General features: G+C 44.3%; 1 protein-coding gene across 5 annotated transcripts in view; it reads left to right on the forward strand.

Moving 5' to 3' along the window:
* LOC311255343 (dedicator of cytokinesis protein 3-like) overlaps positions 1-21,913 on the forward strand; it is a 190,590-nt gene that overhangs the window by 527 nt on the left and 168,150 nt on the right. The window lies entirely within an intron of this gene.

Below are 21,913 nucleotides of genomic sequence, written 5' to 3' on the forward strand. Positions count from 1 at the left end.
ACTCCGACATCAGGCCGTCCTCTGTAAATGTAAGAGGTGCAGACTGAGGTGGCCGGGTCAGCTCGGTACCACCGGGTGTGTTTGACAGCTGGAGAAGTGAAATGGATGTGATGATGGGAAGGAACAGCAGTTGACTACAGCTGCAACCATCACTTGATTAGTTGTAGTTGTAGTACTCTTACACCGTACGCATCAGGTCGATGTGTCACTGGACGGTGCAGGTGACTCCAGCAGGGCAGCAGTGATTTATCAGCCGGTGTTGTACTGCAGTGTATTGAGAGTGAATGCTTTTAGATGAGGGTTGGTGGTTCAGCAGCCTCTCCCTCCCTCCTGCATCCTGTCTGAACACTTGCAGCTTGTTGTCGTAGCTCTGCTGACAGTCTTCTGTTTCACCTCTGTGCTTTTCTATCCTCGTTTGTAGATGTTTGTCTAGATGTTTGTTCTGGGATGTATTTTAATGAAGGTTCAGTCATCAAAACAACCTTCTTGTGCTCGTCCCTGCCACAGTCACTACCTCACCTCAGGTTCTCTGTTTCTGTACTTTGGCTTCTCCCAGGTTTAAAGCTCGTATACCAGACTGTGTCATTGTCATGTAAGATAACATTGCTCTGACTTAATGAATGTCGCTGATTGTGGAGACGTTCATACTGACATGGATGAAGAAAGTGTATTTAATGTGGATCATTCTGGTCTGACTGATCCGAAGACGATCAGTCGAAGTCGACCGATGTGGTTTTTTCCAGGGCTGATACTGATTATAAGTAATTAATCAGAGCTGATATGTATTTGCAGTAGAAATTAAAATCTTGGTGTCAAAATGTTTGAATAAAAGGTTTTACTTCAATTAAATGTGTATTACTGGACTCACAGTGGTGTTGAACTGGACTGCAGTATATTAAAATGTGTTTCTAATATTATTCTCACGTATGTTTATGATGGAGCCCGACTGATACCGAAAATAAGAAGTCAAGTTATTTGATATTGATATATTGACGAACATGCTCATGTTTTTGGCACTGAGCCCTCAGATGTGGTCACTGAACACTGTAACAGAGGCTGAATATTTTACAGTTAAACAATAAACTTTATTCTTTAAATTAACTTCAGCACACTGACACAGTAAACTGCACTGGGGATTTAAATGCCTCAAGCATCTTATTCTGCACTGTGATCTCGATAAAGAGGGTTTCCAAACATATCGGGCAACAGATCGACTGATATCTCTGTGATCAGCTGATAATGTCAACCAACCTGTCAATATATGCAACAATAAACATAGTTTAGCTTCATTTAAAGTTTATTTATTCTTTGTTTGTTTGAATGTTGTGTGTGTGAGTTGTTCTCTGGTGGACGGTGACAGATCCGCTGCAGTATTGAACCTTGTTATCTAGTGAGGTGGATGCTGAGCGTACTTCCTGTGCATTGGAGGCTCGGTGTGAAACTTGCACAGTCCAACAGAATTAGCATAAGGATTTAACACGAGGTGCCGGTCCTCCCTCCCCCTGAATAGTCAGCGCTATCGACTGACAGCTGCCCGGGCCTCTCCGAGTGACCGATCAGGCCAAAGCGTGCGCCGGTGTTCGCCGTGGGAGTGAGCAGGGACTCTGCTGACAGGAAGTCAATGTGTGGAGTCATGACTCCGGCACTCTGTTAATTGGAAAGAGACATTACCTGAATTTGAATGAGAAGCTGTGTTTTTTTTTCTTCTTTTCTGCTGCTTGATACTTTCATTAGACTCCAGCTGTGGCTGCACGCTGAGGCCTCTTGATTTACTCTGCGAGCAGCCTTTTAACATCAAATATCAGAATTACATCACAGCTGACAGAGCTTCACAGTGCACGCTGGCAGCCATGATACCAGGACACCACCACCACAGTCTGACAGTGCTGCAGTGTGGGAAGGCAACTATAAATATTGCTCTTTGTAGACCACATCGCTTTGAACAGTGTAAGTGTTGAACATGAAGCCTGATGCGTTTAAAGCCTTCAGTCTGCACGATGATTCGTCACACTGCAGAGGAGAAATCCACTCTGAAACAGGTGGCAGCCACATAATGACGTCCCCAGAAGGAGCACGGCTGTAATCATAGAGACGCCGTCATGTTCAAGATATATTAACAAACTTATCCTTCAGGGAAAGCTGCCGCCACGCTGCCTGTGGTCCCTGTCTGTTCTCCAGGGCTTATCAGAAGGCATTGTGGGAAAGTAAAGCAGGTTTAAAGCGAGCGCACTGACAGAGCTAAATATTTTATCACCACAGCTTCTGTTTTTCATCAAACACGATGAATGTGTGATATTGTTTTAATATGCAAATATCTGCTGTTTGAAAAAAGCACTTTGTCTTGACAGTAAATGATCTGTGACATGTGAACGTGGAGTGACGGCTGAGCAGGTACAACGAGAGGAAACAGGAAGTCCTTAAACCCTTGTTAACGGGATGAGAACTGAGCTCGTCCTTTGAAACATGAGAGTCACGTCTCCCTTCAGTGTTTTCATGTAAGTGTGTTTTGTGTCTTTTTGTTAATCCCACCATTTGTGTTTTTGCTGGATAAGGCTTTGCATACCAAGGCAGGGAGAGTGGTAACTCATAGAGGCGGTCCAATGGAGTTGGGATGACTAGTGCCTGGTTGTAGAAAACAGCTATTCAGTGGCATGAATGCAGCTTTGTGGCGCCCATAGAGGCTCCTGAATGCAGCTTCACCTCCCCCAGGGCTGCACAGCACAGCACTCAGTTCTCACACTCACAGATAACACGGATACACACACACACACGCAGACAGACGGACAGACAGACAGGCGCAGTGTGAGACAGATGGACAGTTCAACAGACAGCCCATGACATGCACCTGCTGAGGGTGGACAGTGAATCTGTTTCAGTTAAATTTGTTATGCAAAGAGAAAAAACATTGAAACTACAAGTGAGCTGAAATCTGCCCCGGCCCGTCTGACTTCAGCCAACATCACCACACTTCTACCAGATGTCATCAAAACAGGTTTTTCAGGCCTTCAGACTAGAGATGTCTGTTATCTCTGAATCTCTCCGGTTTATTTTAAAGCAGAAACTCAACATGATGTGAAATACAGGAGGAGCTTTATTGACTCGGAGATGTTGTCAGACCGGCGCCTGAAGGAGAGGCTCTAAACTGGGAGCACACTGGACTACATCTCCCAGGCAGCATCGATGAAGTGACAGGAAGTTGTGATGTGGATTTGGAGCCGTCCAGAGCAGAGCTAACTGCTAACAGCTGGACTTTTAGCTCGTCTTTGCTCTTCTCAGAGTGTTTCGGTGCGTTTAGTCACAGTAGCTCTTGATTTCGTATTGGCAGCACATCAGGACCAGCACACATTAGGCATGCTGCGGTGGCACACACCAATCACATCATTTTCTTATTAATACTTAATCAGACAACAGATGTTACATTGACAAACTCTGCAGCTCCAGTGCATAAAGTAGCAGGAGTCACGTTTCACCTAACGAACGTCATGAACGTCAGCAGAGTTGAGCGACAAGACGACGGCGGAGGATTTGTTGTCAAAGCGAAAAGCAGCAGCTCATACGCAGCAATATTTCATAATATTTAATACTTTTAATGAACGACAGCGGGAAGTGCTAAACTCACATCCACTCACTGTAACACACTTTCTCCCCCCGGCTAGCAGCGTCTTCATCTTGACTTTGTTGTCTTTCTGGAGGAAATGTTCCCGTACCACGCTCTGACTGCACAGACGGCCAGCTAGCAAAGCCAGTTAGCGGTGTGTGCGTGTGTGTGTGACATTATGTTATTAAATGAGACTGCATATCACCTCAGACTTGTCATAATATCCCAATTACTGATGATTATTAAGCAAAAAGTACCAAACATCATCCCTACAGTATAATATGTTCAGAATAGTCCAACATTTTGTGATTTTTGATTTTGCTGCCCAGTCATCACATTTGTGAAGTGCTTTTTAACACACACAGTCTCCAGATAACAACTGAAACACACACACGGCAGGGTTTACATAACACTTGATGTTCGTCAGGTCAGTGGAGAAACTGACGCACACACACACACACACACACACACACACACACACACACACACGAAGTGACAAGTGTGTTGAAGATGTCCTTCTTCTGTCAAACGTGCAACTTTTTGTTTTCTTCCTCTGTTGTTTTTGTTCCTCGTCTGTTTGCACTTTATTCCTCCTGACCTATTTCTCCTCCACCGGCTTTTCATTGTGCTGCCGCTGCTCGTGCTCATCCGTCACCGCTGTGCACTCGTGTTCGGAGAGATCCAGTAGGAGAAGCTGTGCGTCGCCTTTTGATCAGGCCTCCTCCCAGATGATGGAGCGACCTGCCAGACGTCTTCAAACGCACTTTAATGGCCTCGTCTGCACAGCGTTCGTTAGGCCAGGCTCTGTCCACACTCAGAGGGCCATAAAATGTCTGTGTACATGTGCTTCTCAATACTTTATTTGCAAATAACAGAATTACAAGATAAACAAATATTATTTCTTCTTTCACAAAATCAATAACTAATTTCCCCCAAAGTCAAAATCTTCATGCACTTCAGCAGAAATCTGATGCTTTTCCATAAGATGTAACTATTAAGGAGTCTACGTGACTAAAATGTGAATGAAGCAGATGAATGTTGGTGAGTCTCCTCTTCACTACATCTGTATTATAATTCAGTCATTGTCTGTGCTCACTCCAGCTTAACAGCCATTAAATGACTGTGAGATAAAGGAGTTGCCTTTAAGCTGTTATGCAGCTCTATAAAAGCAAAAGCTACGAGCCAAAACGCCCTGACACGTGTGATCGTTTGTTTTTGTGCCCTTTTTCCCCTCAAAGACAGCAGAGACTTATTTTAGTGTTTCTGCCTAAAGCTATACATGCTAGCAGCGTGTCTCCGAGGAGTTTCCTTCCCTCCCTCTTCCCCTGCGACTCTCCCACTGGCGAATGATTAAGGCGAGAAGAGTCCTACCCGCTGAAATATCCACACCGCCTGTGGAAACTGACAGCAAATCAAGCTGATTGCTTTCGCTCGCGGCCGATCACTCCTTCTCTCCGTCTCCCCGTCCTCAGGGTGCAATGTTGGCCTTTTAATCACATCTCAAAGCGACGAGCTAACAAGCACACATCACACAGTCTCTTTGCTAATTTAGTCCTTTTTTTTTTTTAGAGGTTTGTGTTGTATTGTACAGTGATTCTCTGGTGTGACGTTGGAAACAGGCAATCCTGCTCACAGAAACAGCCTCTGTGCTGGATTACAGCCATTAAAATCAAATTACAGTCATTAAAATGTGTCATCCAGCTCTAAGGTAGAGAGCCTCTCTGTACACTTTGAATTCAACTTGACCGGTCCGTCCATTTTCTAAACCACTTATCCTGTGTAGACTTTATAGGGGGCTCAAACCTATCACAGCATTAATGAAGAGGAGCGAGAACACTGCTTGTAACCGGGCTAATACACTGACATGGTATTCACACCTGGCTTGTTTTAAAACCGGGAGCGTTTCCCCTCCAAAGATCAGTTTGTTCGGGCAAACGTGAACACAGCAATCACACTGAAGAAGAAAACAAGCAGGCCAAGTTCACAGAGAACGTGTGGACTGGGTCTGATTCAGGGTGTGAAATCAAACGACGCAGCCACAGGATTTATGACAACAGATGTGTGATTTTAACACGATATCAAGAGCTAAACTACTAATAACTCCATCTGCAGACTGTGGACTCTCGTCACAACGCCGTGCTTCTGCTCTGCTAAGGTTTAGGCATGAATACCGCTTGGTCAGGAAAACATCGTGTTTTGGCTTGAGATGCTGTTTCTGTTCGCCACAAAAACATCTGGAACGTTTCACCACAGACGGGAACTGTGGTCGCATGTTTCGCAGCCCTGTGGCTTGTAAAAATGTCACCACCACCCCCTCCGCCTCCTGATGTGAAGGTCCACTAATAAGCACGCAGTGTGAAAGTTATAGGCCACGTTTGGTCCGAACGTCAACCTCGGAGGAATCTGTGGTTTGCAGAACGTTAGCTGCTAACATCACATCCTGGAGACTGAGCTGCATTTAGACCGTGAAAAAGTGTGTGACTAATCACACAAACCTCCCCCTCCTCTGTGCCGTCTCTGCCTTTCAGTCATTACTCGTCTAATAATAATAATAATAATAATAATAATAATAATAATAATGCTTTTAATCCGTTATTTCTTCATTATCTCCTCGTGACACCAAAGAGCATAAGTAAACACATCCGAAGCATTAAAGTGCTGCACACCCTTCTGTCAGTCACTGGAGTTTGATGATGATGCAGGATGACATGAAGCTCACCTGCCTGGTTCCTTTGGTCCATTAGGATCTGTCTGAGTATGACTTTCAGGACCTGATGTGTCCATACAGCTCTAATCTGCTGTGCACTCTGAGTCGGTTTTTATGTCCAACAGTTTGTTCATCTTTGACCAGGACACTGAGCCCGACCTGCTCGCTCTCCCTATGAGCCATCTGGATTTGAGCTTTGAAGACGTGGAACGATCACAGTGAGGCGTTTAGCAACTTAACATTCCTGCGAGTGTTTACTGACCCAGATTTACAGCTTTAATCATACAGCCTCTGTAAAATAAAAGCTATTCTCAGAGGGGGAACACATCTAATTGGGCAGAGATCCAGCATGTTTCCCTCGACACTACAATCTAAGCAGGTCAGTGGGAACCGCTGACAGTCGGTGTGCTACAGTTACGTTACTGTAGCGTTAATGCCACGTATGAGACCTGCCTGTGGTCGAAGCATTTAGGTCACTGTGATGCTGCTGCATTTACATGTGTGTCAGCAGTGACGGACAGAAAGCGAGTACGATTATATCATAATGTTCACACTGGGGAACATGTTAAACCAGCAGCTTATTAGCATGCATGCTAATAGCACGTCAGCCAGTTGTTGGTCCTTCTAAAGCATCTTATTGTGTACGAGCACACTCTACAAACACTACAACAACAACAACCCCTCAATGACCTCCTAATCACTGCTTATTGATGTAAGTAAGGAAGTTTGGACCGTATAAGGTGGTAGTACCAGGAGACACTTCATAAATATGGTCTATAGGTAACACTTGATAACCATCATTAATAAACAGTACATTTAATAAACTTTAGTTAATAGTAATGAAGTGCTTTATAGATTATTTATCAAGCATTTGTTTATTTAAAAGTTGAAACTGAGGTTTTAATTACTTTTTTGGTTCATCTGTAAATCTCATGTTTGTTTATAAACCTTTACAATTAATGAATAAATGGTTTAAAGCATTTCATTGATTGTCACCAGTGAAATAGTTCATATATCAGGTTGAAGTTTATTTAATTATATATTTACCATTAGTAATGTTGGTTATTATAATGTTTACAGTGTTGTGATATACTAATAAACTATAAGTGGTCAGTGTATCCAAGTCTTTCTAAAAGCTGGATCCTAAACTATGCACACCAGGTCCGGTGTGAATCATCTGCGGCGCCGTGTTCCACTTTGGTCACCGTCCCGTTAATAAACGTTAATAAATAAACTTCACCGTCAGATGTGTGGTTCATGACTGAGGCCCAGTATGTTCCCTCTTGACCTGATGCTATTTAACATTTAACGTTAGCAAGCGGTCAGCTACATCGCCTCCATTGTTTCCCAGCTGCTGGGAGATCTCAGGCCACATGTTGTCTGGGACTTGGTTCAGGTGGTTGTTGTGATGTTTGTCACACAGTGTTAGATGCTGTGAGACAGTTGACTGATCGGGTTTTCTCCCACTTTGACCTGGACCAGCTGAAACAAAGATTTCATTGGTGGAAAATCCTTTTTTTTCTTTAATTCTTTATACTGGTAGTGAACACATCATGAGGCAGAGAGACAGCAGAGTGAAGAAAGAGAGAGAGAGACAGGACGGCGTGAAATAAACAGGGTGAGAGAGCTGAGCTGGTAATGTGATGTTGTGTTTCCAGCTGAGGATTACTCCACTGAACAGAGGGTGAAGTCATCACCACAGCCCCCAACAGACCCGGTGTGGCATTACTGCAGTACACTGTGTTTATTAATGTGTGTGTGTGTGTGTTTGTGTGTGTGTGCGCGAGTAAGACTCCAACAAACTCAGGCAACATTAAAACTGAGACAACTGAGGACACTTCATTTGAATTAAGCGTGTTGTTCTTAGCACATAATTGCTAACAGCTAAACTGCACTCCAGCCGGCAGCCTCGTGCACTAGTTTCACACTAATTATCAGCATTGACTTTTTAGTCTATATAGCGGGTAACGCTTTTATAAAAGGCGCGCCAGTGAGTCATTAATGCATGTTTTATAATTCTGCACATAAGCAGTTCATTAATTGGTCCATCATTGAGGGGAAACTTCATATTAAAAAATTATCTTGTTTGTGGAAATTATCAGAAAATGGAATAAAGAGCCCAGCAGGGCTCAACAGAGCCCTGGAGTTTCTTCTGGCACATTTACCAGCTATAATGGGGCATTAACATGAACGCTCAGGTTAGCCACGCCTCGCTGAGCTGCTTCATCTTTTATTCTCTGTGTTGGCATCTTTCGCCGTGGGCAGAGCAGGAGGGCTGCAGTCACAGCACATGTATGCAAACATGCCCGGACCACACGCAACAACAGAGATCTCAATATCAATTATTCATCCAGGAAAAGTTGTACTTACTTAATGGACACACATTATGGTTCACCATAAAAATAACTTGCTGGAGAGACACTGACATTCTTCCATCCTCCAACAGATCGATGTGTACTGACAGTAGGAAACTAGGAGTAGCTGCATTTAACGGCTGCTACACTCGTTCTGATGTATGTAGTTTTGGTAAACCCTGATGGGATCTGACCTGCCGTCTGACTATTCCTCTCCAGCGAGGGGAGGGTGGCTTACACTCTTTTCCATCAAGTTGTATTTGTGAGCACGCGATGTGAGGATGCCCGAAGATTAAACGTACGATGAAGCCGGAGAGCTGCTGGCTGCTGTCCGTGGTGCTGAAACACACCCGGCCAGGCGCAGATTTAGGTGGAGAGGATTCCCTCCTCCATCCTCGCCTCCTCTGTGCTCCGTCTCTCCTCTGGTGAAGCCGACAGTAAGTCACGATGGAGAGACTGTGTGGTTTTCAAATGTAGGCGGGAAGTTCATCACGAGCAGCAGCGAGCCGGTCTACGCTGCACTGGGCATGTGTGTCGTGTGTTTTCATGCCCCTACGCTCATTCAGTGATGGTGCACCACGAACAGTGCGTCATGCATTAGATCCATAACCGGGACCCAAACTGCAATGAACCCTCAGGCAGCCCTGCAGTGGGAGGTTAAGCTGAATATTGAACGAGGAGGGAAGGAAACCTCTCGAGATGGATTGTGTGCAGAGCAACAGGAGCTCACTGCCCCTCAGCCGTGCATGACATTAATTGATTTTCCTCATGATAAGAACTACATTATTTACAAGTATCAGATATATCACAAATCATCTCATTGATTCTAGTAGTCTGCACTCATACATGCAGGCTCTTGTAGTGTGTGTGTGTGTGTGTGTGTGTGTGTGTGTGTGTGTGTGTGTGTTCCTGTATTTGATCTATTATTTGCGTTTCTATGTGACTCCTGGATTGTTTTCTCTGCAGTTTTCTACTTACTGAGCTGTTTGTAACCTTGTTTTATGTGTTGTTGTGTGTCAGCATCATGTCAGTGTTTCAGGCATCAACTTCACTATTCTGTTCTGACACAAATACTGTAAATGTCTGTTACTGTCATGCTTCCACTACTGATGCGTCTCCACCTCTACTCCTCCACCTTCTGTGCCTGTTAGAGATGTAATGACCTCCATCTGAACTACCATCACAGAGTGGGAACATCAGCTCTGTCTGTATATTATGTATGAAGATGCTCACATGTTGTGAATCATGAAAATATTCCTGTTTGTCACAGATTCACCACAAAAACAAAATACTTTATAAGCAACAGTTGTTTTTGTTTTATTTCAACAGTGGTATTGACCTGCCAGAAATGTGTATTTACTGTTTGGAGGTCATCTGTGTTACTTCACCCCCTAAAGATCCCCGCTCGGAGGGTGGTACTGTCCAAAAGTACAGGCACTGTACTGGGGGTGGGGCTTGTAGCGCTGAACACTTCTGATTGGTCGATTACTCGCAGCATTTTATTTGAGCCACCATTCTTAAAAAATCTGCAGCCACAAGCAAGTTTGTTTTTGTTGACGGTGCTTGTAGTCGTTGAGTTTTGTTCTGGTTCTGGGGAAGTGAGTTGTAGTCGAGACGATGGATCATCCTTTGAACAACAGAGTGATTTAAAGAAAGTGGAAGTTTAAAGAGAATAAAGATGACGAGGTTTTAACTTGTGGTTCGTGTCTCAGGGAAAACTTTCTGTTTTCTTTCAGTGTGTTGAGTCCTGGTTTGCATGTGGGCTGCATCTCCAGCTGGCAGTCAGCCAGTGTGTGTGTGTGTGTGTGTGTGTGTGTGTGTGCGTGCGTGCGTGTGTGCGCGTGTGTCTCAGCAGCATTCTCGAGGAGATTTCCGTCGTCGTTATGGTTACGCCCGGTTTCCGCAGACTCCCTGGTAAGACTGGTTTCACTATCGCCATAACAACGGTCCAACTTGTCCTCCGGAGGAGAGGAGAGGATCACAAACATCCCAAATCGATGTCTGATCGACGCCTCTCGCTCACTTTAACCTGCACAACTGAAGACGTTACACTTTAAAACACAACCACGACTCCACAGGTGAACCTCTGACACACAGCACACACAAGTTGTTGTGCCCAGTGGCAGGTTTCTGTTTTGGGCAGAATTTCCTGTGAATATTCGAAGCGTTGACAGCAGGATGGGGTGGTTTAATACTTGGCACAATCTTGTGGTCATTGTCGGATGAGAAACGAGGGCAAAACAAGCCCCCAGGAGGCGGGTCGGGCTTTGAAGGCTATTTTTCGTAGTGGCCGACCCGTGTAACTACAGCGTCACGTGATGGCCTGCGGCCCAAATAGACTTTTTCCCGTGAGCTCACATGGTGAAAGAAAACGACGTCACAACCCCGAGACATGACTCGTTTCACTGTCATCATTCGGTCTAGTAACATTTGGAAAGTCTAGAAGAGCTGCACGATTAAATTATTTTAGCCTTATTGAAGTTAGCCGGGTGCTAAACAGGAAGTTAGCCGGCTCGGTCGGCGGACGTCCCTAGTGCACACGCTCTACGGGCCGCACGATGTTGAAGTTGTGTGGAAGAACCCCGGCTGGAGGTCGAGTGTTTCGGCTTCATGCGTCACTGAGCAGCTTTCAGAGGAAAGAACTGAAAGACAAGTTATTACACGTTTCACATCCCTATTATTTTTATTATTCTCAGTCTCTCATCATATCTCTGTCTCCTCTTTCTTTCTGACCGTCCACTGTCTCAGTCCGGCTCTCCTTCACCTCCCTCTCTTTCTTTCCCCGTGATCAGAATAGAAAGGAGTCGTCAGCTGTTCTAGACGTCTCCTGAGCACCATAGTTTCCTGAAATGCGATGCCAGCCTGTCTGTCTCTGTAGTGATTAGATCTGCAGTCCTGCAGCTGGTCCAGAGTCTGATCATCACAAAGTCAACAAAATTCCTTCGCTCACATTTATTGACCACAGCTTGAGACAGAAGTCCATCAGAGCTGTTTGGTGTCCCCCCTCAGGAATCGCTCTTGAGAAAGTTTCATGTAGTCGTCTCCTCCAAACTGTCACCCTGCTGGCTCAGGACGCTACATCGCACTGCCAGCTCCCCTCATTAACTCCCATTCAAACAGCTTGCAAACAGGAGTTCATGTTATTGTGGCTCGCTAGCAAAAACGCCAGCTACCTGCTATCTGACATTAAAAGTGAGCAGGAATTTAGTCCATGTTGAGTCCATGTAAGGACCAGGCCTACTTTAGTTTGAAATCCTTGAAATTAAACTCATCTGATTTAATTTGTCTTTGTGGGGAAACAATACGCGGGCCGAGCCTTCAGCCATGACGACAGGCTCAGGCAATTTAAAATAAAAAGGAAACCAGCACAGGACTGTACGTCAGTATTTTTTTATTATGATCTATGATAGAATATTTTATTTGCCCTTCCCTAATTGTGACATGTTTAGGCCCCCGTACACAGTATACTGTATATGCTGATACTTTGAAATCTCCTCTAAATCACCTCATATATGAGAGGAATGGGCAACAAAATCAAATATCGTGATATTTTTGACCAAATACCTCGACATGGATACCACAACAATATTGTACTTTATTTTATAGAATCAACTTGTTTCAGATATTCTGTCAACACTTCCTGCTATAATGTTTTTTCTCTGGGGAGATTTTCCTCGCTGGGGTCGAGGGTCTAAGGACGGAGGATGTTGTTCACTGTACAGATTGTAAAGCCCAGTGAGGCGATGTGATTCTGGGCTGTATAAATAACAATGATTTGACCAGATATTTGCACCATGAGAGGGTTAGGGGTTCGGGTTAGTGTAAGAACAGTCTGGTAGGTTCAGAAAACGTCATCACTTTACTGTAATGGAGCCTTTAACACCAGGAAAATGAAACATTTCAAGACATATCGTGATGTAATGAAATCCAAAGTCTAAGACCCAGATTAAATAATTACATTTAAAAAAGCAATCATTAACCGCCAAGTTTAGAAGAAAACAAACATTTTCTGAATGTCAAGACAAATCCCACTTTACTTTTTAATTGAATTCATGAAACGTTCCTTTGGGACCGATGATCCATGACCCAACACCTACTGTAGGTCTCAGTTCTGCTCGCTGCCCACCATGTGTTCCCGGGCTTTCTCTGCAGTGACTCATGCCTGACAGCGTCTCAGCACACAAAGCCAGGGCTCCGTTTTAATGAGCCCGGACCCCAAGGTGAAAAAAACAATTACTTATTCAGGCACCGGGGTGAAGGAAGTTTAACGCCTCCTCATTTATTCCATGTTTGTATTTATTGGTGTGTTGCAGAGGGAAGATTTTTGTTTGTTTGTGTGTTTCTGACATTTGTTGACTGCTCTGCCCCGAGCCTCGCGCCCTCGCTCGGCACGGGAGAGGAGACAAATGGTGGGTGACACAGCAGGCTGGGGGGCAGACGCCATGGCCCAATTATCTGTCTGCTTCCCCTCGTTTCTTAGCCTTGTTTTCACTCTCCCTCCCATATCTGTCCCTCTGAGTCCTTACCTCCTTTCTGTATTTTTCTATGCCTGTAAACCTCTCACTCGCCTTTTTCCCCTCCTGTGTTTCTCCCTCCCTCCCTTCCATCCATCCATCTCTCACTTAGTCTAATGAATATTTCACTAAGAAATGCTATTTATAGACGTGGCATCGTTCCTCCGCTCCATCCATCAAGCTCAGATTTCTCATCTGCACGTTTATTCAGTCGTTATCAGATTGAGGTTGAGTTTCACGTCAATTTCAATTATCATCAATTCTTAGAATAAAGTCGTTTTCCTTTCAATCACTCATGCGAGATGGAGGGTTCGCTCTCGTTTGTCTTATCGTAGATCAAATTTTATTAACGTTTTGTCAGGGCTGAAGTGATTTGATTTGATGCAAGTGATTTGAGACCCTTTTTTTGTTTTTGTTTTTCTCCCATGAAGTCTCTTATCCTGAACGATCGGTCTTCTACTGTGCCGGCTTGTTTTTCTTCATACAGGGTTCAGCACCAACTTTTAAAAGTGGTTGCAAGGCTGACAAACACACATCAGCTTCCGGTTGGCAAAACTGATCATGTGGCGGCCACGTGACAGTTTACACGTCAGCTTAATAACAAAAAATTTGACCTTCAAATGCTTAAAGCCTTTTTTAGTAACCAAACGTGTGTTTTATCTTCCACTTTACAGAATTGGGATCTAAGGTCGGAGATATGCACGTGTATGCATGACTGCTGCCTCACGTGTCCTGCGTCCGTTTGGAGCGTCGGTCGTGCACGTCCTCAGAAATTAATGAAATGCGTACACAGGATTCAAAACACACATAAGTGAAAGGGGCAGCGTAAGGCCAGTATGGAGACGTGACAGGGTCAGCATGGACAGCGATGGTGGAAAGTATTAAAGACGAGCTAAGTTCCCATCTATCGGTATCGTCCAGTAACACGTGTATTATAAAGGCAGGATGTGAACACTATGTTCACGATGCTGGTTAAAGTCAGAATGTCCCGGCCTCAGTGATGTCATTTTAGTCATCGTCTCTTATCTGTTCAAACGTGCAGCGTTGTCTGGTTCTGGTTCCGACTGTGACGGCAACATTTAAATCACTAATGCAACAGATACTGAAAAAATAATTAAGTTTGGGGTGCACGTTTTTTTTTTTTGTCTATTTCTAATAGTATGATAGTATGATAGTAATATACAGCTTCATCATAAGTCCCATATGAACCTCATTCATGGTATTAAAGGTCTACCTGCCTTTTCCAGTACGATTCAAACAAGGTTCCAGTTTTGTAAGAATATAAATGTGTCTGTCTCTGGCTGTGGGCAGAACTGAAGAGATTCGTATCCAGTGTAATACTGTAGCTCGGCCCAAAAGGTGCTTCAGATAAGCGATTATTCTGACATCCTGTTGGTGTGAATGAGATTTTGTATGAAGAGCGTCTCCTCCTGTGAGAGCATGACGACACTGTAGCGCTGCAAACCTCCGAGGCGATGAGCTCTTCACAGGTCCCCCTCTAACCTATTACAGCTTATCCACCCCGCCGCCTGCTCAGCCAGTCACATCAGTGTCGAACGCTGCCTGACCGCGGCTTTTGTGAGGCTGAGTCCGTGCCTCGCTTTGTGTGTGTGCGTGTTTGCATATGTGTGTGTACACGCACGGGAAAAGCAAGCGTGCAGGCATAGATGTGTGAGTGACTGAGCATTTGCATGTGTGTTTAAGCTTGTGTGTGTGTGTGTGTGTGTGTGTGTGTGTGTGTGTGTGTGTGTGTGTGTGTTCGGCAGTAACAAACACAGAATTGGACCTGGGAGACGTCGCTGATGAAATCAAATGAAACAGCAGCAGATTTGAGTGTTTGCATGAGCAGAACAGAAGATAAATATTGGCTTTGATTTCAGGGTGAAACATTCAGCGCTGCTTTTTACTTTTCTTCATTTTTAAGGTTTTTTGGTTTTAGAGTTTTTTACGGGCGAATGTAAACGGTTAACTCGTCAGTTCTGTAGCTTTCAGTATGAATCTATCTTTTATAACTGTTATTAATGTTTATTTCTATTTATCAATGTTTGTTGACGTCTTTTAGTTTTTTTTGTTTTCGTGTGTGTGTGTGTGTGTGTGTGTGTGTGTGTGTGTGTGTAGAGAAGTATTTGATCATGTTTATAGATTTTGTCTGGACTCAGATGTTGCACTTTGTGTGTGGATGTGATATGTTTGATTGCTACATATATATTGTTGCATGTTGGCTTTAGTCCATGTTCACCTGTGTTCATTTAAATACTATGTTTTGTACGTGCATGTCTAAATCTACATGTGGAGAGGGTGTGTGTGTGTGTGTGTGTGTGTGGACGGGTGTGTGTGTCTGTGCTGCCATGCCGACAGCATCCCATTGAATTACTATAATGGGCTGGTAATGGGCCTCACAGAGTGGTTGGGGGTGAGGGGGGACCAGGAGCGAGCCAGAGGTCAGTGTGCTGCTCTGGGGCCTCCTGGTTTCACAATCTATGGGTCAGATCGCTTCACGGCACCATCGAGGTTAATGGTAAAAGCTGACTTTACAGTCGATAAAGTGAAGCTTTCTGCTCAGTGGACTGCAGCTGTGATCCAGATATGTTGGTTAACTTCTATTATCTCATTTGTGCGACAGGCTGATACAGCAGCGCCACAACTCACTGACGCTTTTTACACGGAAAGAAACAAAGTCGTTTCACAAAATGTTTGAAGCTTCTCCTCACGCAACAAGTCTGAAAATTGTGCAATTTCTGAAGGGAGTCTGGTGATATGGTGGTTACTGGGTCAATGATTGGATCAGCTGTCTTCTCCTTCACTAATTGATTGCGCCAAAGTGACACAATCAATAAGATAAGATCACCTGGCTGTAGGCTAATTAACAGTGGAGTTATACGAGCCAGATGTGTCAGATATCAAAGTATTTTCTTCCATTTTCCAGACGAAGATGGTTTGTGAGTGAGCGTTACTGTCCAGTAGAAGTGATCGGCAGCATCAGGACTCTTTCTGTCCACCACAGTCGGCGTCCTGTACGTTATATCTCCCCTGTGGCAACAGTTGGACGTACTGCGGTGCCGTGCGTGTTAAGGAGAGCGTGAACGAGACAGGGTCAGAATTAACATCAATTATCATAAATTATAAACCTCCCATTTAAATGTTTTATCACCGGGTACTTCATCCTTCACGTCATGGGTAACTTCACTCCCACTCTCACCACTCCATCTTTACTCTTATCCCTCTCTCTCTCTCCTCTGACCCCATCACGCCTTCTCCTCACCCTCCCTCCCTCTTCCTATCTAATTCCAGTTGATGGACTGATGGACGTTTCCATTGACCTGATTATGCCCGGCCTATCTGGCAGTAATGGCTGTAGAGTGTGTGTGTGTGTGTGTGTGTGTTCCAATGTCTGTCCACGAGTGCCTCTGTAAGTGTTTATATGTCGTTTATGTGGTGTTGGTGTGTTCATGTGTGTCATCACTGTCAGACGCTTCTCTGGAGATTAACGCTCGCCTCATTTCTTTCCCACTGCGAGATCGAGCCGCTCCTTAACATTTTTAAAACCCTCTCTCTCTCAAGGTAACCTCATCTCCTTCACTCTGTCATATATCGGGTGTTACAGGATTACTAAATAGTAAAACGCTGCCAGGCTCTGGAGAGTGTTTCACTGATTTATCTGATTGTGAGACTCAGAACAGGATCAGGACTGACGCAGCAGAAGCAGAGATGGTCTTTATCCCATGTTCTTCCTCGGCGCCAGCATTACACACAATGTTGTGTCGTTATCTCCACTGTGTCAGCGCTGGAGACGGGTGTGACTGCGACGAGTCTCATTCTGATGTGAGGGGAAAATGCTCTGGCTTGTTTGGACTTGGTCTTTCCACCAATCACAAAGGTCTTGGGTGGCGAAATTGGTTTGCACGTCGGGAGGCGAGCTCCGGCATTAAAATGTCTAAATCCCCACAAAAGAGAAGGAAACAGCTGCTAGCTTGTTGACGTTCGCGTCGTTGGCGAACAGGTTAGGTTTCACGTAGCGATGGTGGCTTTGAAAACAGTGCACACAGATAGAGGAAGGAGGCCTGGGAGTCTGCGCCCACTGACAGCCTTTATATAAACAGTCTTTATCCGAGAAGTCAGACTTCCCACAATGCAACTTTCTGCAGAGCTGGGTTGGAGATGTCGAGTGAAGCAGAAGATCTCTGCTTACTGGTTATTCTTTGTTGCTAAAGAAACTGCTTACTACTGCGAAATGAAGATGTAGATGTAGCCACCTCCGTCCTGTATTTCCTGTCCTCAAACTGCCCTCCATCTTTGGGCTGCCAGTTCAGAGTCTCCGTGTTTGTTAGCCTGTCTGTTCCTCCACCACGTCCAGCCCATGACAGCAGCTCAGAAGTGGGCAGTTAGGTCAAAGTTTACAGCTGGAAGCTATGAGAGTTTCTGACTTTGTCCTTCCTGACTGTGGAAGCAGGAGGATGTCAGAGTTTTGGTCCTGAAGCAGCTAAAGAAGATGCAGAAGAGGTAAATTTACCAGACTGTTTGAAAAGAAACATGTCGCACTGGCAGCACGGTTGAAATGATTTCATCAAAACTGTTGATCGGTTAAACAAACACACATTTTACACATTTTAGCTTAAAGATTTAATGGTCTGGACACTCGGAGGGAGGACGGACGTGGAGCTCAGATCGTCTCGTCACAGCTTCGTCTTGTGTCTGAACCTTGAAGCTGCCTGTAGATGAAACTGTGACCTGTTCAGTGTCTCGGCCAAACGCTCCACACTCGTCTCGTGTGAATGAAGACGCTTCATTCATGCTCATGTGACTGCACACATTCACACACAGCCACTGCCTGTGTAACACACACACACACACACACACACACACACACTCACACACACAGATGTCCCTCTCTCTCTGTGTCTGACTCACTCACACACACACTCACACACACACACACACACACACACACACACACACACACACACACACACACGTACAGTCACCACTGTGAGGTCTTCTAGGCTTGCGTGACACTGTAAAGTGTGTACAACCTATTTCCTTCAGTAGACGGGCGACACGCTCAGTGTCTGCTGCCTCGCTGCAGGCTGGATGCTGCACGCTGCGTTAGAGCCGGCTCTACTGTATAACCCACCTATACTGTGTGTGTGTGTGTGTGTGAAGACACTTTAATACCCGTGTGTGTGTGTCTCTCTATGTCCCACCCACAACACTATCTGATTGGTTACACGTCACAAGTAATATATAAAATATAATGATATAATATCAAATCTGAGTAATCTCAATCTACAAAGTAACTAGTAACTAAAGTTATCAAATGCATTCAGTGGAACTGTAATTTATCTGTTCCAATGATCAGCTATTGGTGTCCTTGTTTACTAATAATCTGTATCTGCTGAAAAAATATAAGATCTATAATCTAATTACATCTATTTTTTCTAACTATAACAGAACAGTTTCCTCTTCTTTGTATCCTAATAACGTAATCCTGTTACGTTGTGTTTTCCATCACTTCCCAAGCCTCCTGCATGTGTTGACTGAGTCGATAGAAAGAAAAACTCCAGACTGAACGTCTGTCGTCTCTCGATTCAAACAGCCGACAGATCAAGTTACATCATCACACTGACGCAGAAATGTTATAAAACACAACGCTGCCAAAACTCATGAGGCTGAACACACAGCGAGATCTCAGACTGATGGAGACATGTTGTATATCTCAACGTGTGTGTGTGTGTGTGTGTGTGTGTGTGTGTGTGTGTGTGTGTGTGTGTGTGTGTGTGTGTGTGTGATGCCTGTGAGAACCGTTGACAGCAGTTCAGAGCAGATGGCTGCTGCAGCGATGACTCAATCATCTCTGTAACTTCTTAAGAGATAAACATCATCAGTGGGATTACAGCTTCTTTTTAGTTCGTCTGCATCTTTTTAATAATCAAAACACTCCAGAAGACAGAATTTCTAGAAGTTTTCTGGCTCCTCCGAGAGTCTTCAGGTAGAAGAAGCTTGATGTTGTGTTTGCGATCAGTTTTCAGACCCGCTTGTCTTTGGAGGACTGATTCAAACACTGAGACCAGGAGGTCCATGTCCACGTCGAGGGGCTGGGTGTCCCGATTCTTGTTGGGATAGAGAGAGAGTGTTTGTCGTCCTTCTCTTTATAACCAGCATAAAACGATCGCTACTAGTCTGCCGAAGTCTCAAGTAGCTAACTAGCTAGCTAAGTAGCTTCCGTTACATTGTTATTGCTGGTTTGTGTGTGACAGTCCTGCTCTTTGACATATTTCACAGCATGCCGACTGAAACTGAACTGAAGTCGAGCAGTGAAGTTGCTGCACTTTGTACGCTCCTCTAATATCAGTGCAGGCTGGGAGGAGCACAGACTTCAACCAGCCCAGACAAATGAGAAAAGAGAAAAAACTAACTTTAGGAGCAACAACAGGGTCGACCAAGAGAGGAAAACAAGAAACAGAGACAAAAATAAATGAATGAATAACGGAGGGGGAAACAGAAAAGAAGTGGTCGTATTTAATGCTACAGACTCCTTTTACTGTAAAACTGAATGAGAGGCTGTTAATCCTGTCTGAGCAGACGTCCTGCAGACGGAGGAGAAGAAGACTTTATTTAATCAGACCCATCGAAACACAGACCATTAAAATGAACTCCATCTCTAACAATACATTATTTATTGAATGGACATTAAGAGTCTTAATGGCGCACTAAGCTCTCCCAGATGTTTGACTTGAGTTGTGTAGATTTAAATATTGTAGTCCATTTTTCTGTCTGTTTAAAGTGTAGTGTGCACAAAGCAGCTGAAGCAGTTTTCACAGTCACTGTTGGGATGAACTTTGACCTCTCTTCCATAAAATCAACAACACGACTGTTCATCACTCACTTCTCCAGTTAGCTTCATCTGAGGTGCAGCAGGGTGAACGAGCGAATGATAAGCAGAGTGCACGTCATTGTGATCCAGTGTAATTAAAATACATGTTCATTATTAAAAGAAACTAACATGAACTGTGACGCCTTGTAGTTCTTTAATGGAACAAAATGGCTCCTACAGAAGTCTATGCTCAGTTAAAGTCGACAGTAGTGATCTCTGGACTGTTTGATTGTCTCACACATGTACTTTATGATGTTAGGGGACAAAGTTAAAATCCAAATGTATTAACACATTGTTCTGATAGCGTCTTTAAGGAGGATTATAGTGAAGCAACACTGATGAGATGCTGTGAAATTGTAGGTGGCTCCTGGTTATCATACGCAGGAGTCCAAATAACGATGAACAACAATGACTTATGTGCAGAGACTTGAGTGTGCTGCCGGTCAGACTGCCGTCAGCTCACAGAAGATTTACGGCTGAAGAAACTTAAAGGTCCCTACATATTGATTTTCGGGTTTGTTTGGACGGACCTGACTCCGACGTCAGGCCCATCAGAGGTGCAGCGGCTGAGGGCAGGTGAAAGTGGCCTCTGTGCTCATTAAAGGACAATAAAACATGAACATAAAACAGGACAGTGGATCATTTATGTCAGGCTCTCACTTTTAAAGCCTCGGCCTCTGTTTTTGAAGAACCGCATCCTCGGATGAGTGATGAGATCCAGACCGTTAGCTGACTCAACTGTGACCGCTAAGCTAGCTGCTCACGATCAATGAGATGTGTAAGCCGACACCCGTCCATTCCCCTCAGCTGTGGTGGCCTGTGGGAAGAAGGACAAACGAAAGGTGACATCATGGAGCTGAGCTGACTGTTTTCAGGGATGACACAGCTCAAAGACGGCAGACTGTTAAACCTGTAATACGCAAACCATCCTCCGTGTGTGGATGACGGTTTGACTCCCTGCTCATGAGCAAATGGACGAGGTCAGACTCACAAAGCTGCTGACGGTGGTAGACGAACATGAACACAAAACTTTGCCTCATTTTACCTTTAGCAAAAAACTGCATCTTCTTCTTGTTCGATAATATTTAATTTAACTGTGCAGCTCTAATTTATTTAAACTAAAAACACATTAATCTTATCAGCTAAATTATTAAGTGAGGCTAAAGTACAGAGCCAGAGTAAGCAGAGAGGAACACTCAGTCTGAGAGAGAGAGACGTTTCAAGTCTTTTTAGGTGTTCGTTTGAATCCTGAAATGATGTTTGGCAGAGTGCAAAGCAATACTTAAAGAAATCCATCATTTTATTCAAGCAGTGGTGCGTTAATTTGAGTCGGAGAGGAAGGAAATCGACAAATGAGACCTAACGTGATGTGGATAAAACTGCAAAACTACAGTGTGCATGAACAGCTCTGACTGAGTCACGTCTGATGGGCTTTTTATCAGCAGTGGTTGTTTAAGAATGAAGACAACAACTCCCATGATCCCACGCTACAACATCTTTTGATTGGGTGACTCGTAGTGTCTGTGGCGTCAGAGACACAACACTGATATATATATACAGTAATATCACCTTATTAAGCTGATGTGAGTCATCTTTTAGTTGTGTGTGGTCTCTAAATGTGTGTGTCAGTTGGTGCTGGGCCGGTAGTGAACAGTGGGTTCATCAGGTTTTCACTGGAAGCAGCTGACGGATGTTGTTGAGCTCAGGGTGGAGGAGAGACGTGAAGGTGGTCCAGAACAGTAAAGTTACAGAACCACACCAGTCGGGTGATGATCCAGTCTGATCAGTTCTGTTTGTGTTCTGATCCACTGTTCATGTCAATGTGTTTAAAATGAGACGGAGGGAAGTTAATGAGATCAGGTCTGAGTC

Source organism: Pagrus pagrus (assembly GCF_965226575.1).
Source record: "Pagrus pagrus genome assembly, chromosome: 3".
Lineage (NCBI taxonomy): Eukaryota > Metazoa > Chordata > Actinopteri > Spariformes > Sparidae > Pagrus > Pagrus pagrus.